Source organism: Camelus ferus, chromosome 10, assembly GCF_009834535.1.
Source record: "Camelus ferus isolate YT-003-E chromosome 10, BCGSAC_Cfer_1.0, whole genome shotgun sequence".
Lineage (NCBI taxonomy): Eukaryota > Metazoa > Chordata > Mammalia > Artiodactyla > Camelidae > Camelus > Camelus ferus.
In genome coordinates this window covers 42904872-42922198 of record NC_045705.1, presented here as the reverse complement: position 1 = coordinate 42922198, position 17327 = coordinate 42904872, and the positions used below count along the sequence as shown (strand labels likewise).

Here is a 17327-nt window from a genome sequence, read left to right as displayed (position 1 = left end):
TATATAGTCACATGGGGCTAGTGGCCACCCTATTGGATGGTGAAGGTACAGTGGAAGTTCCCAAAGTCACTGAATCAGAAAACTGTGTGAGTCAGCCTCAGGCATCTCTACTTAAAAAGAAAAAAGAAAAAAAAAAAAGCTTCCCAGGGAATTCTGAGGCACAACCACTTCGGAAACTTCTCAAGGAAAAGTAGGGAATTTAGAATTGAGAAACCTAATCCTACCTTTGATCTTTTAGTTTTGGACAAGGAAGCTCACTGATCTTATTTTCAGCTCCTTTTTGTGTAGAGGGAAAATTACTTTGGGGTCACCGTATATATTATATAAATTAACACTTGTGTTACATTGTTAGGCCCATATCCTTAGTAAGTCCCAAAGTTTCTAGCACAGTAGAAGACGCTGAAAAAATGACTGAATGAATGATTAAAATTATGCTGAGAGAAAATCTCTAACAAGACCCTTCTTAGTTGTTCATAAGCATCATCTAACGATAACACTTACGGCTAAAATGTATTAAACCTGTTACTGTATACCAGCCAATACACTCAACACTCAATTTGTATTGCTCCATGCAGGAGATACTTTACAAGTGTGGTGTCACCTGTCAGAATGTAAGATTCAGGGAAGGATAAATTTTTTTACTCAAAACCACTTGGGTAACAATTCACTGGGAAGGGGGTCAAATCCACTTCCATTTGAATCCAATATTTGTGTACATGATCAAGAAACTCTATTGTCATTTCATGATAGCATCAGCTCTTCTTCTTTTGGGAGTTAAATTAGAGCAACAGAAGAGGCCGAACTCAGGGGCTTCAGCTGCTCACTCATACCCTGACTGATTTTGAAGTCACCATTAAAATGAAGAGACTGGGTGTATTCAAGAGCAGAGAGACTTGACGGGAACCACATGTGAATTGAGAATAGAGTTGAAGGCAGGGCACCAGCAAGCTCTGAAGGTGAGCGCCAGGCTTAAGGAACCTCCCTAATTTCTGTGCACAGTCAGCCCACGGTTAACTCCCTGCCCAGTTCTTACTTTTAGTTGAGATATGTGGAATCTAATTCTGACAAATTTTGATGAACAGTATTACAGTCAGACACCAAACTTTCCCAAAGTTCTAACTCTCAGTTTTGACACTGGATATTTTACATAATTTGGCTTTGTCCCCTTTCAAGATGTCCGGTTTCCTCCACCAGAAGGGCTCTTCTGTCAGACACCACTTTGCCATATGTTATAAAACCTCGAGTGGCTTTCTCTCTTTGTGCTTATGCTATAAGAGACTGACTTATCTAATCTTAATCTCTTGCCTGTTTCTATGGTGGAGGCTGTAAAAACTAACTACTCAATTTCCCACTTCCTTCAGTGAGGAGCAGCCATACCACACTAGCCCAGAAGATAGAAGCAGAAGTCTGGCTTCCATGTGCCCTCCTCCACCAGACTTTAACCCTTGGTGGCTGGAAGTGCAGGAGGGAAAAAGCCACAAAATAGGAGAGTGGTTGGTTTGAACTTTCCAACCAATGGAGCTAAGACCAGCGACCCCCTCCCTTGGACATGTTTGTTCTGAAGCTAAGATAGCCTTTATTTTTTCCCACTGTAGTGAGGTTTCTAATGGGTACAGTTAAAACGACCCCTAACTGAAACAACTGGCTTTATAAAATGAATTGGGGTATTATCCTTCTTTTTCAATGATCTGTAACTATTGACCATCAGCATTATGTGTATTTTAAAGTTAGATCTTAGCTACAAAACCATGCTAGTCCTATTTTTTTTTTTTTAATGATACAGCTCAGTTATTTTTCTACTTTCTTCTTGGTAACTGGTTGATTAAGTGACCTATTGAGGGGGAAGTCATTTTTGTAACATATTTTGTTAGGAAATTATCTACTTCTTCTAGATTCGAAAGTTTTGGGATTTTTAGCCAGAGAGTTCTAAATCAAATTCTTAGATACATTTTCCTCATTTTCAAATGTTTTTAACTACCTTTAATACTGCTTGAGATTTGAATGTAGTCAATCTCTTGACAACTAAGTGAAGAAAGATTATTAGATTATATTAAGTGATGCAGATTATTTATTAGAATATCATATTTAATTAGTTACCTCAATTTTATTAAACTATATTTTACTGTTAACTCACAGAGCTTTGTAGATATCATTGGGCCAGCTTTCAGAACTCAATAAATTAAAAGAAATATAAAATTATGCCTTTCATGTTTGTCATCTTGTGGGCACATTTTCACATAACTTATTAAGCAATCTAATCCTCTAAGACTTAGTTTGTTTTGTTTCTAGTGGTATGTCATGTTTCTTCATTTTTTAGAGTTTCACTTCTCCTTCATGGATGCTTTGTTTTGATTTATGCATCTGACTACTTTAACTGTTCACTGAATGAATCTGTGAGGTTCAGCCCTGATACGTCTCTCTTTTTGTGAAGAGAAAAAGATACTAGCATATTTGTTAAAGTAGCATTTAGAAAAGCTAAATTTAGCTTAAAGTTGATTTTTCAAGTTTTTAATGACTTCCATTCCATCATTTTCCCACACTGACTATACAAGGGCTGATGCCATTTCCAAACCACTCCCGCAGCCGGAGCACGAGGAGCTGCCGACTTGGCTCATGTTCATATTCTTCCAGTTTCCAACTTCTAGATTCTCAGACATATTTTTAATTCTCTTTGATGTTTATGTGTTGACTAGAAGTAAATGCAAAGTTTATTACAAAAGATGATTAAAATGATTCACCTAATTATTGCATGATCCAGAGATGCTTTTATTTGGAGACAGCACCGGTTAAAACATCTGGAAAATTTCTTGAGTCTTGGCTGAAACTCCAGTCTCTCTCTTTAGCATTAGACTGTACCATCTGCACAAAGATCTAATACAGTTTTCAGAGTTCTCAATGATCCCGTTTTTCTCAGTCATAAATAATAAAACTAGACGTATTATTTCAGATAATGTCCTTTCCAGTCCACAGAATCCACATAAACCATAGAAATGACATCAAAGTTATGAATTTTATGTTTTAAGTAAAAATTTTAAAACAAGTGAAACAGTTGAAACATTGTGGAGGATGACTGAATTTTTAAAAGCATTTTTGAAGTATAACAAACACACGCAGGGAAGTGCACACGTTGTGAGTTGATAGCTCTGTAAATTATCACGAAAGAATGACTGCTGCTGACTTTTTTTTGGAAGCCTTCCCTGACTATCCCACATGAAACAGGAACTCCAAACGCAATGTCTCCCGGCACTCTTGCTTCCCTTTTTGTCTCTAACACTTACCACCATCTCACACAGAATAGATTTCCTTTCTTATTTGCCTGAACTCTTAAAACAGCCACCTACATCTGCCTGCTTCCACCTGTATTCTATCTAGGTTTTTAAGTTCTCAAAAATTCATTTTACCATTTCAGTACTGAAATGGCCACCCTGTTTAGTTTTGTTTTGAACTGAGATTTGTTCATATCATTTGGTAACTAATGCAATAGTAACTGTGGTACGCAGCAAAGTTAACTAATAATGAAAGTTATGATTCCATTGGTTTAAGCTGACTGACTTGGGTGGCCACAGAGACTGCTGGGGAATAGGATTTCCACCTTGGTAGCATCTGTGAAACACTCAACACTGCCTTCCAGTTGGTCTAAATCATGATTAGTTGCAAGGCTGCTCCAAAGATTGTTTATGAAACACTTTGGGCTTTAGGTGAAACATAAATCCATCATCATCCTTGAATTATGCTGTGACTAATATTTTTGAGTTTAGATAAATCCTCTGAATCTATAGGAGAGAAAAAATGACATTAATAATGCACTACAGTCTAGACATTTTTCTGATACCATGCAAAATTTAGAAAAGCCTGGAATGTCTTTCGATGATGTGGAAGTTAGTGAAGAATAAAAACAAATTCATTTGTATCTTGGGGAAGAAAAACCAATTCATTATTTTAACCAAAAACATGAGTGATTTATTATTGCTAGTAACATAAAGATTGGATACAAATGACACTCAAAAGCTTTATCATTAATAATTGGAAGTGCTAAGCATTTACTGTTTCTCTCAGGATGGCACTCATGTTCTGTCTAAAATTTACGGTTCAGATAAAGAGTGTGTGCAGGTTATCAATGGGGAAAATTTATTTAAAAAACACAAATCAGTTTTATGTAATAAAGCAATCAAAAATGAAAACCTGCAAAAAATTCTTAACCACAGAGGGTCTACAAACTCTACTGGAAAGATTCTTCCAGGCACCTTCTTTCAGATGAATTTTTGCCTGTCTGAAAGGTTCTACAGGTCCTGCTTTCCTCGCAGCTGTAGGATGCAATTCAGCTCAGCCTTCTGCCACCATATAACAAGGCTCTTCTTTCCTCCAGTTTCCCATTTCTCCTCATTTTCTCCTGATCCCTCATCAGAAATATCTTTAATGCCCATATTTCCACCAACAGTCTGTTTATCATGATTTATGTGTTCATTAAGACAATATAGGTTTTCTCTACCATGATTTTCACTTTATTCTGAGTGTTCCCCAGAAGAGTTGTTAATGTTCACATTTATACTGACAGTCTGTTCAAGACAATCTAGACATATTCTGTCATGTGCCTCAGAATTCTTTCACCAAAATCTGTATTAGCTTCTTATTGCTGCTATAACAAAAATGCCACGGTGACTTAAAACAACACAAATATCTTATAGATCTGGATGTCAGAAATCTGAAATAGATTTCATTTGATTAAAATCATGGTGTTGGCAAGGCAGTATTCTTCTGGAGGCTCTAGGGGAAAATCTGTCTCTTTGCCTTTCACAGCTTCCAGGGGCCTCTTGAATTCCTTAGCTTGTTACCCCTTCCTCCATCTTCCAAGTCAGCCAGTAGCATCTTTGGCTTCTGTCTAACTCTGCCACTCCCACCTCCTTTGTGATTATACTAGATGATCCAGGATAATCTTTCCAACACAAGATCCTTGATTTAATCACATATGCCATATTCCTTTTGCTTTGTCAGCTTAGATAACATAGTATTTTATTCCAGGTTCTCCAGAGAACACAATAGTGTGTGTGGGTGTGTGTGTGTATACACACACATATATACACTTTTTTTCCTCTCTTAATTGGTGGAGTTCAGGTTGTTGGTTTTTTCATTAGGGCCTACTCACATGAAAGATGGTAGTCAAAGTCTGCTGATTTAAATGTCAATTTCATATTAAAATTACCTTCACAATATATAGAATAATATTTGACCAAATACTTAGCCTCGTTGACACATAAAATTAACCATCACACATACAGTCATACTTTGTTTCATTGCACTTTGCTGTATTGTGCTTCACAGATACTGTGTTTCTTACAGAATGAAGGCTTTTGGCAACCTTGCCTTGTCAGACGATGCTTAGCATTTTCTAGCAATGAAGAATTTTTAATTAAAGAATGTACTTTTTTTTAGACACAATGCTGTTGTATACCTAATAGACTACAGTATAGTGTAAACATGACTTTTATATGCACTGGGAAACCAAAAAATTTGTGACTTGCTTTATTGAGATATTTGCTTTATTGCAATGGTCTGTAAGCAAATCCCCAGTATCTCCAAGGTCTGCCTGTAATAATAGGTTTCAAGGATTAGTAGTTGAACATCCTTGGAGGGCCATTGTTCTGCCTACCCCAGTGATAATCTAAAAATGTGAAGAATCAAAGGAGTGAAATAACAGGATAAAAATGACAGGGAGGGGAGCACGGGTACAGAGTTGTAAAAGAGCATTTCAGGCAGATAAAACATGATTCGCAACGGTGTGGAGGTGCACGGGTATAGATGATTCTGCAGATGTCAGAAAAAGCGATAAGAAAAAAGTTGTAGGCGTGGCCAGTGGGCCAGCTTATCGATGTAAGGGGTCAGTCTTCATAAAGGGTTCTGATTTTTATCCTAACATGGATCACTGCGTATGGACAGTGAGACAACCCACTCGGAGTCACTGATGAGGAGGGAATGGTGAGATCACCGTTGTGTTGAAGGAAGGCCACTCTTCCAGGGAGATCCACTGGGGGCAAAAGAAAAACGAACTGTGGCTGGAAAAAAAAAAAAACACTGTAACAATGGTGCTGAATGGAAGGAGCTCCAGGCATGATCAATAAGACTTGGTGATGGATGTGTTAAAGATGATAAATCAGTAAAAATACGCCTACTGAGCATTTTAAATACTATGTTCATGTCTAAGACAGAAATGTGATTGTAAGAACAATTGATTATATTATTAGAAGGCCATGTAGGCATCTGGCAGTATTTTGTTAGCATGATAATATTTGATTACATTCTAGGAAAATGTCATGGTTGATTGGTAGGAATGATGAAGCTTCTCATTATTAAATACTCTTAAGGGAATTTCAAAGAGTGCAGTTAAGATGGCTTTTTTGGTAGCCCCAAGGTGAGAGCAGAAAAGGAGAGTTTGTTGAGGATCCTAAGAATGAAGTGGAAGCAGTGGAAGTCTTCCACCTTATAAGACAGAAAAAAAAGGAAAAGACTCCTAGTCATTTAGTAGCTATGTGCTATGCACTATCATAGGCAAACCATATATAATATTTTAAATCTTAAGAAGAATGACTCAAATTTTACTGAGCATGGTGTCAAACTTCAGCAAAAAAGGTTTGCATGAACTTATTACTTAATATTTATGTAAGCCTGGTGTGGTATATATGTACTGTTAGTATTACCATAGTAAAGGTGAATTAATTGAGGTTTAGAGAGCTAAAGCGTATTACCCCGAGTCACACAGTAGAGAAGAATTCAAACTTGGATCTCTCAGACTCTTAACAGCTTTTTTTAATTTAAGGGAAGAAAAACAGACTCTAACTCTCTTTAATGACAAGGTCTCATTTGATCTAAATAACGGGCCAAACAGCAGCCATGTACAAAGAGGACAACCAACAGATTCAGAGCTGTGTCTGCAAACAGCCAGTGGTGAGCTGTGCGGCCTCAACTGAGCAAGCCTCTGCTCTTTCTGGGCCCCATTTTCCTCTTCTGCAAATTAGGTCTGTTTTCCATCCCACTCATCCTCTGACCAGTAAAGCAAATTATTTACCCTTTTGTGACTATTCCTTTCACCGCTCCTCTCTGTGGGAGTGTGAGGCTCGGATTCCCCTTCCCCCTGACACACATTCTATATTCCACCTGGGGGATGGTGACCGCTGAGTCTGCGGTATGATGTGGTTTGCAAAATATCAGACAATGGAGCCTCGAAAGTCCTTTCCCGATCATAAAGCCTAGTAATGTGCTGCCGCTGACACTGTCTGCCTCTTTTTTGAAACTGTAAATGTATTCAGCTGTGAACGAGAAGTACTATTTACTGAGAGACACGTCTGAAGGTGCATTTCATATTGTACAAAGGAGAAAGCCCACTGGAAGAAAAAAATAAGGCTAAGGAGAATTTTTTTTCTCTATGGGAGAGCTTACAGAAATGCTAACGGGCATTCAGGACAATGGAATGTAGACAATATAGATTCATTCCAGAACTTTGAGACTTCTTCATGCCCTGGAATTAGTTATAGAGAGTGGATAAAAAGAAGTGAAGGCTTCCCGGTGTGAACCCAGAAAAAGTAATTTGACATTCGCAAAACTCTTTAGGCCTCGATCCCCCAAAGACAAATTGTTTATTTTGCTCAGAAATTTAATTTAATTTAACAACAGCTGCCAGTAACATGGAAGTAGCAGGTGGGCTTTTAAAAGTAAACACTGAAGTACAGAAAGCTATTATACCAAGGGAATCACACTCTGTGACAAGCTGAAAAGCAATATCTTCCTTCAGTAGAAGGGCATGACACGGTTTGGGGCTGTTAAACCATTGAAGTTCCTTATGATTGGGAAATTGCCTCTTTCCCACAGTCCATCAGACACTCACTTGGCTGTACTTAATGAAAGATGCTGATGGAAAGCCACAAAGGTGGCACTGGGGTGACATTCAATTTAATGTCACCCCCAAACAGACAGTGTGTACTTTCCAAGGGGAGGCATAACTATTGGGCTGGAAGCAGGCAGGATTATAGAGCAGAACCTAACAACACAGGAGAGAGTTCTGCAGCCCAGTGACTTCGGGATGGGGCTCAGTGGGTGAGTAGTGTCATTGCTGCTTGTAGATGGATTTTGTATCCCTCTTCCAACACCTCTCCAACCCTACCTACTCCCTAGAGAAAGAGTGAAGAATACAGAAGCAATGTGTACTTCTGTTTGAGAATGTTTGTAAGGGAAAATAAGGAGTGGAAAGAAAAACAAAAGTCCTCGTGTAATGGCATGAAAAGTAGATTAGAAAGCCAGAGAACAGCCGTGCACGTGGCCTCTCACAGTGTGGCTTCCATTTGTCATTAATGAGAGAATTACCTTAGATGATGTCAGAGTCAACCCTAAAAGTTTATTCCTGTGGATTAATAATTGCTTATTTATTTTAGTTGGAGAGATAAATTTAAGGAATAAAATAAGAGTAAATATATAGGAATTGAGAGTCCCTTTTAAGGAGTAAAAGAGAAAATTGACCTAAGTTGAATATGGTAACCAGTGAGAACATGACATTGTACCTACTGCCTGAAACTTGAACCTGACTCCCCATCTACTTTGATCAGCTGCCCATCACTATTCATTGTTTCAACCATTACAAACTTCTCCATGGATTTCCCTGCCTCTGTTCTTACCATCTTCCATTTTGTTTCTACATTACAATAGTTACCGAGTTTAAGATGTTACTGCTTGCTGCAGGACAAGCCAATAAATTGAGAGATGAGGTGTTGAGGCAAGGAATAGAAACTTTATTTGGAAAGCCAACAGATCAAGAAGATGGTGGACTGCAGTTCTCAAGTACATCTTCCCCAAATTAGAATCCAGGCTTCTTTTATACTAAAAGGGGAGAGGGGTGTGGCTGGTTGTTGAAAACTTCTTGATACAGAAATCCTTTGTCCTTGCAGCTGTCCACATAAGTATGGTCACAATGTTCCTATGAACCTCCAAGAAGACAGTTGTTACTTTCTGTTCTGTTCCTTTTTACTTCAACATGAATGGGAAAGTGTTATACCCTTAAAGGTCAGAGCCTTGTGAATGGGCTATCCTGTGTATCTCAGGCTATAGGCAACATTAATTTTTACAAAGGTGCAGAGCCAGCATGACTCAGCACAGGCACCAGAGCACAAAGGTTAGAGCTAAAGGAATGGATCCAATATGGAGTCAGGTTTGTTCTTCTCTGTTACACAACCAGAGAGAGAGTTCCCAAAATGCAAATCTGCTCATGTCACTCCTTTGCTTACAAATCATGAAATGTTTACCATTGGCCTCAAAATAAAATCCAAACTCCTTAGCATGTTGTGCAAAACCTTTTGTGAGATGGCCTCAAGGGAGTACCACCAGCAGCAGGGCGAAAGAGGAAGCCCGCAAGGACTAGGAGTCTTGTTTATCTGAAGTACCCTCAGAATTGCTCTTGGGAGAGAAAACAGGAATCATGTACAAAAGGAGGTGCACATGAGACAGGAGGGAAAGGGGCAGGACACAGACACTAGATAAGTAAAGAAGGGGTAAATGTTAGATGTGATAAAGACCAGCTGGAAATAGTTGGAACCAAGGTGGCTTGGGGAACAGTCAGGTCATTGAACTTTAGCTAATTACACCTTCACTGTAATACTAAAAATCACTCCCCTGTACACCATGACAATTCTGAGGTAGACCATAAAAGGCCAAAAAGCAGGCTGTGGCCCAAATCCGGAGAAATCCCTACCCTTTCCCAAAATAGTGAGAATATGCCTTCCACTCCTTAACCTATGAAATTACTTAACCTATGACTCCATGCCCTGGGGCCAGTCTCACTTTCTGAGACAGTCTGTATTCTGTCTATGGAATGTGTGTCTCTCTAAATAAACCTGCTTTCCCTTTACTATGGCTTGATCTTGAATTCGTTCCTGCATGAAGCCAAGAACTCTCACTTGGTGGGCAGTCCATCCTAAGGACTCCTGCACGTCCCAGGATTTGACATTTCCCTCTCCTGCAACATGTAGAAGTTCACAAAAATGCCTAGCATCAAACCTGAAGGGTTGAGGGAAAAAAGGCATGAGCCAGATAGAAGTTAGAAAGGTCTGAAGCAGAACAGATAGAACTGGCGCAAAGAATGGGGAGCAAGGAAGCTGCAGGACAGCTGTGTAAAGCGAGGGTGGAGCTCTTCACTTACAGGCTGCCCCCTGTCTGCGGTCGGACAGAGTGAGAAGGTAAGGGAGGCAGGGAGGGCTCCCCACTGCATCCCTTTCCAGCCTCATCTATGCTATCCCAAAGAGGATACTGAAAAATGCTCTGCTCTGTCACATGACTTTGCTCATGCTGTCCCCACTGGGGAATAGACTTTGTTTTCTTTTCTCCCTTCCTTCTGCCTAACAAACTCTTTTTCAACCTTCGAGACATGGCATAGGATTCAAAGACTGAATGGACCCTTCTACAAGCCCTGACACAGGTCACTGCTCCTTCTCCATGTCTCCACCGAACTTGTACATGCCCAAGAGATATCACATATCACGTGCTATTGATATTTGTTAATGTGGCCGTGTCCACAGAGAATGTAGGCGAGAGAGCTCAAGACCCATAAAGGACACTCTCCTTTCCACAAGGGACTAAAATAGAGTTTTATATTAAATATTTCTATTTTTCTGATTTCAAATAACCTCAGGGAATGTTTCCTTCTGATTTAAAAGAGCTATACCAAAAATGTTCTTTTCACCTACCCATAAGAGGGAGACCTGCATATAAAAAAAGGATGAGGAAGCTAAAGAACTTTAAATCAAATTCTAAACATATGGGGTAGATTGCAACCTGCATCCAACACCACACTGACTTAGAGATACGGTTTTAAGCTGCCTCCCAGAGAAGATGATTTAGCCCCCTTGGGTCAGGCTGAGTAAACAGTAAAGGGAGCTGAAGCTGGATCTAGTACTGCTTATATCACAGTAATACTTCCCTTCGGATGAGAGGCTACGTATCTAGAAAGCTGGATTTGGAGAGAGAAAGCATCTCAAAAAACATGAATAGCAATAATCTTAGGTTGATGGCTTTTATAGTGCTCTATTATCTTTCTGGGATAAGAAGAACATTTCACTGCAAAGAAGGATTCGTTTTAAGTAAATATATATTAAATATTTTCTATGTATTTAATATATATAAGTAAAAGGTTTCTACTGGGGAAAAAAGTTACCATACTAAGTTGGAATTATAAAGGAGAGATGGAATCATGTTTGAATGAATGAGGCAATATAGAAGAATGATTAAGTACTTTAGCATTGGAGCCAGATAGATCTGGATTCGCAACTCAAATCTTTCATTATTCTGTATACCATATTTTGGTGTTATGATAAGAATTAAAAGGCTAAAATATGTGGATCAGTTAGGGTAACTCCAGCTGAAAGTAACAGACTACCTATCTAAAAGTGGCTTAAACCATATGGTAGCAACATGTCTCACATAACAGAAATCAAGAGGAAAGGTGGTACTGGGGTTAGTGCTATGACCCATTAACATAACAAGGACCATGTCTTTCCACTGTGTTGTGGGTTGAATTGTGTCTCCCCAAAAAGATACGCTGACATCCCCCAGTGCCTAAGAATGTGACCTTATTTGGAAATAGGGTCTTAATAGAGGTAATCAGGTTAAAGTAAGGTGGGCCACAATACAATATGACTAGTGTCCATATGAAAAGGGGAAGTTTGGACACAGAGATGGACATGCACAGAGGGAAAATGTTGTAAGCAGACACAGGGAGAAAACCATGTCAAGACAAAGGATTGGAGTGATGTATCTATAAGGCAAGGAAAACCAGAGGTTGCTAACAAATCATCAGAAGGGAGGATTCCCATACAGGTGTGAGGGGAGCATGGCCCTGCTGATACCCTGCTACCAGGCTCTGGTCTCTAGAATTGTGAAGCCATCAGTTTCTGTTGTTTTAAGCCCCACGGTTTACGGTACTCAGTTACGGCGGTCCATGACTAAGAAACTAATAACACATTATTTCAGCTCTGTCATCCTCAACCTTATTTTTTTGCCAGTCCTTTCAATAATCAAAAAAATCACTGCTACAGTCCCAGGCACTGTATCCTGCCACATCCAAAACAGGATAATTTCTCCTAGTGTACCATTTTTTTTTTTAGAAAAAAAAAAAAAAAGAAGAATTTTCTTTCCCAGCGGGAAAACTTTAGGTCCCCAAGAAGACTTATCATCAGGTCCCATTCATTAGGATGGGCCATATGCCCATGCTCTATGTGCAAGAGTGGTTGCTAATTTGAATGTCTAGATTGTCAAACCTCTATCATGAGAGGCAGAAGAAAAAGGGAGAGGAAAATGACTGCTAGACAGGCAGCCAATGCCATCTGACATAGTATGTACAAGACTTGGATGGGCGATGACAGTTACTAAAATCTCAACTTTATTCCATTTTGACATTTTATGTAGACTCTATGTAGACTCCATTATGAAATTTTATATTAAAATAACAGCTAGCTAATATCTATTTGACCACCTACTGTGTGCTAGATACTGAGATAGATTTTGTATATATTTCCTAATTTTATTTTAACAAACACCCTATAAAGTCAGTATAGTTGGTGTTCCCATTTAACAGATGAGACACCTGAGATAGAGCCCAATGAAATTGTTCAAAGTCACACAACTAATAAATGATGAAGCCAAAAATTGGCCATCGGCAATCTGATTTGAAAAGTCAACAGATACAAGATCTACACTGTGAGACAGATCAACATGTCCCTCAACAATCAGTTTCTCTTTGGAAGCATTAAGACAAAGTTGAAATTTTGATCAAGCGAAACAAATGCCCTTGGAGATTCTCACAAACAGCTTCTAATGCAGTTGTACAAATTCACTCCTTATAAACATAAAAGCCCCTACTCCTCAGAGGAAAACACTTCCAGCAAAATTCAAAAAAGGAATATTTAGACACCAAGTGCAAATTGTCTCCTTATCAGAGAGATCCGGGACAGTGGGAAGCTCACTAATTTTAGAGTCTTCACATCCCAGCTTAGTCATTCAGAAAATGTATGAATTTGGGCCAGTTACCAAACTTCCTCAAACTTCATTTTTCTCATCTGTAAAACCAGTCAAATAATGGCTAATTTGTATGGCTGTTTTAAAGCAGAAATGAGATGACGTATGTAAGATACTAGTGTGCTGTGTGTGGCCGGTAGTCACTCGACAGATAGTGGCCCTTATTATTAGTCCACATAGAATTTATTGCCTCAGTCCTCATGCGTGGGCACTGTCATGGAAACTAGCATCATCTTAAGAATTTTTTTTAAAAGACATCTACATTAGCTAATGGATTTCGGCATCAGTGAATCAAACTGAAAAAAATAATCCAAAAATTGAATTTGCTTTTGCATTGGAACAGCCCCAAGGAAATATCATCATTGCTGAGTGTCCATATTTCAAGGTAACCAAAGTTGGTGCTTTTCAAAATTAGCATTACACTAATTAATGTTGTCATGTGGCAATAGCCTATGAAAAGTAGTAAGTGATCTATTTAGTTCTGTATTTAGCAACAGAAAAACATGGGGAGGGAGGTATGGAAAAATATTGGTGTTCCTGTCAAAAGGCCCTTTATGGCTTGGGTCATTTGATCATCTGAATTTCTGAATATGTCTTTGAAGTATGGATCCTTTTTTATTTCAAATTTATTCCTTCTAAATGCTCTTAGCATCTCCCTCTGTGCAAGATTAAAATTTTACCTGGCAACCATAGCTTGCTCTCTTGGGGTTTAGAAGGGCCTAACTCAGAGGACTTCTGTGAGGATTAAATGACTTTATACATACAAAATGTTTAAAATAGTGTCTGACGCACAGTGAGCATTCGGTAAGAATTAGGTGTTATCATTGCTACTATTATCTTTGTAATCATTAATATTCGATTGAGAAATGAAATTCATTTATGGTATATCATTTTCTAATGAAAAGAAATGAAAGCACATAATGTTTTTATTTAGCGAGGTCTGCGTGAATTACTTCATGATTATAATTTCTATGCTTAAAAATGAAATTAGTATCATTAGGTATTAGTGAAGCCTTAAACCCTAAAAAAATGTGGATTATTTTGCCCAAGATGGATGGGGATGATAAAAGTAAAGACACATTGAATTTTTTTCTTTTATTCCATTTTTTAAAGTTTATGATTGCATCCCAAATCTTCTTGATGCAAAAAAAAAAAGTATTCACCTTGTAGAAATAATTTTTTCTTACAGGATAAAATGTTAGAGATCATTGGATAATTTAGAGATATTAGACATATCTAGTATTTAGATAGATAGATATTATTTACTATTCTATAGATAGTAAATTTATTCCCACTTAGATAACTTAATCCTTCTTTAAAAAGTTTATACAGTGGCATTGTAAATCCTATGTTTTATAATCCCTTAGAGATATTCAGTTGCTCAATAGTCATTTAATATTGACTCTCAGAGTACATTAAAATAAGTTAATTCTCTCAACAGGCATTAATTCTGAAGTATCAGCCTTATAGTTCACATTAGGAAGAGAAAGGTGGCAAAGTTCCTGCTTTCAAAGAACTCATACTCTAGGAAGGGATATGTGTATAAATAAAATCAATCATAATACACTGGGATAAGTACAGTAAGAGGACTGCAGAGGTATGACTATTTTTTTGGTATGTTTATTTTTTAATGAATTTTTATCCCAATGTCTTAGTTTTCTTTTTTGCCATTAAAAAAGTAACAAATCCAGTGGCTTAACCCAACACCCATTTGTTACATCAGAGTTCTGTACATTGGAAGTCTGGGTGAGTCTGAAAGGCTCCTCTGCTTAGGGTTGCATAAGACACAATCAAGATGTCTGTGAGTCAGGCTACTATCTGGAGGCCCTGGAGAAGAATCCACTTCCAAGTTCAGGCAGATTGTTGGCAGAATGCAGTTCCTTGAGGCTATGGGACTAAGGTCCCTGTTTCTTTTCTGACTATCAGCTGGAGATCACTCTTGGCTGCTAAAGGCTGGCCCTCTTCACTGGCAATTCACAGCATGGGTGTCTGCTTTCTTCCATACCAGCCGAGCATGTCTCCCTGACTTTGTCTTCTGAGTTTCTTTCTTGTCCTTGATTTGTTTTAAGGGTTCGTGTGGTTATGTTGGGTCCATCTGGATAATCCAGGATAAGCTCTCTATTTTAAGTTCAATTGTTTAGTAACTTCACTTACATCTACCAAGTCCCTTTTGCCATGTAAGCTAATATATTCTCAAAGGTGATATGTCATCATATTCATAGTTTCCAGGAATTAGGGCAGGACATCTTTGGAGGCCATTTTTCTGCCTACTATACCTAATAATAGTTGTTTTAGTTTTAAAAGTCAAATAGCGTTAAAAGACAGAAGGGAAAAAAGAGGTCCTATACCCTCCCTCATTCTGTATTCTGTTCCTCCAGATCCACTATGTTCAATTATTTTGCTATTTCTTCTAAATGTTGCCTCTACATTTAGAAACTGCATTTACTAACAATTGGACTTCTAGTTTGAGATAAGATGTGATAGACTCATTCTCCTTGCTCCTCTCTACTAAGTACAACTAAAAAACCTGGAACTATTACAGCAAGGCGGAGAGGGTATAGCTCAGTGGTAAGGTGTGTGCCTAGCATGCACAGGGTCCTGGGTTCAATCCCCAATACCTCTGCTAAATAAGTGAATGAATAAATACAACCTAATTACCTCCCCTGCCTCCAAAAAAAGTATACAGTGCTATATGTCAGTTACATCTCAATAAAACTAGAAGGGAAAAAAAATTTAAAAAAGAAATATTACAGCAGACAATCATAGTAGGATCCTAAATCCTGAAGTGTGGAAAGAAGGCAGACCAGGTCACCAGCTAGAGACCCCAGGACTTAAAGAAAAGACAAGGGCCTGGCATCTCCCACTTCACCCCATGAACAATCAGGGAAGGAGGCCAGACTAGCACATTCTAACTACACAGGCAGCACCAGCAGGGACTGGGGGGAAGCCTTCCTGGTACCTGGTGGTGCAGAGAAGAAGTTTCTACCTTCACAGGCCCAACCTCTCCCCCTCTCCACCTAAAGCTACCAGGCCCAGGGAGCTCATCTCTCCCACTCCAGGCGACAGAAGCAGAAATCAAACAAGAGATGCAATGGCACCAAATAAAGGAAGCCAGCCAGAATCACAGGGAATGGGCTCTGAAAACTAAGTTGTCATGGAAACACGGCCTTTAAAAGTAGACCAGGACCTGTATGCTAAACCTAAGGAGGGTGACTGCTCGCTAAAATAGAAGATTTAAATAGAATTTAGAATCTCCTAATATCCCAAATTTTGATAAATCACCTGACATACCAGAATAGATAAACAAGATTGTACTGTACAGCACAGGGAAATATATACAAGATCTGGTGGTAGCTCACAGAGAAAAAAAATGTGACAATGAGTATATGTATGCTCATGTATAACTGAAAAATTGTGCTCTACACTGGAATTTGACAGAACATTATAAAATGACTATAACTCAATAAAAAATGTTTAAAAAAAATAGGAAGCAATCTCAACTTGAAAGAGAAAGACAATCAAAAGACACTGAGATGGGGGGAGGGTACAGCTCAAGTGGTAGACTGCATGCTTAACATACACAGGGTCTTGAGTTCAATTCCCAGCACCTCCTCTAAACATACATACATACATAAACCTAATTACCTTCCCCTTCCAAAAAAAATAAATAAATAAATAAATAATTTTATAGAAGACACTGAGATGGAATCAGATGTTGGAATTATTTGACACATTTTAAAGCAGCCCTAATAAATATAAGAATGTTATAAATACTCTTGAAACAACTAAAAACTAGAAATATCACAAAAGAGAAGATACAAAAAACCAAAAATTACAAAACTGAAAATCACAATAACTAAAATAAAGTTTCACCACACTTATTTAACATAGTATTAGAAATTTTAGCCAGTGCAGTAAGGCAAGGGAAAAAAAGAAAAAGCAGATAGATTGGAAAAGGAGAAATCTGTCTCTGTTTGCAGATGACATGACATGAATGTACACATAGAAAACATCAAGGCCTCTACAGAAAAAGACTCCTATAACAAGCAAGCAAGTTCAGCCAGGTGGTAGAACACAAGATCGACACAAAAAAATCAATTACATTTCTACATACTAGTGATGAATGTGTTGTGAACACCAAAATTTAAAAAAACACAGTAACATTTACAGTTGTTTCAAAGAAAGTGAAACATTTAGGTACAAATCTAACAGAGGATGCAGAAGAGCCGTATGCTGAAAATTACAGAACGCTAATCAAATAAATCAAAGACAACCTAAAT

General features: G+C 38.3%; 1 long non-coding RNA gene across 8 annotated transcripts in view; it reads right to left on the bottom strand.

The window, feature by feature from the left end:
- LOC106730635 overlaps positions 1 to 17327 on the bottom strand; it is a 125442-nt gene that overhangs the window by 27008 nt on the left and 81107 nt on the right. The window contains exon 4 of one of the 8 annotated variants that reach the window (XR_004323249.1): positions 2746 to 6050. The exons of the other annotated variants lie outside the window; for them this stretch is intronic. This is a non-coding gene — a long non-coding RNA (uncharacterized LOC106730635). Of the gene's footprint in view, positions 1 to 2745; positions 6051 to 17327 lie in introns of those variants that run through there. 8 annotated transcript variants of the gene reach the window in all.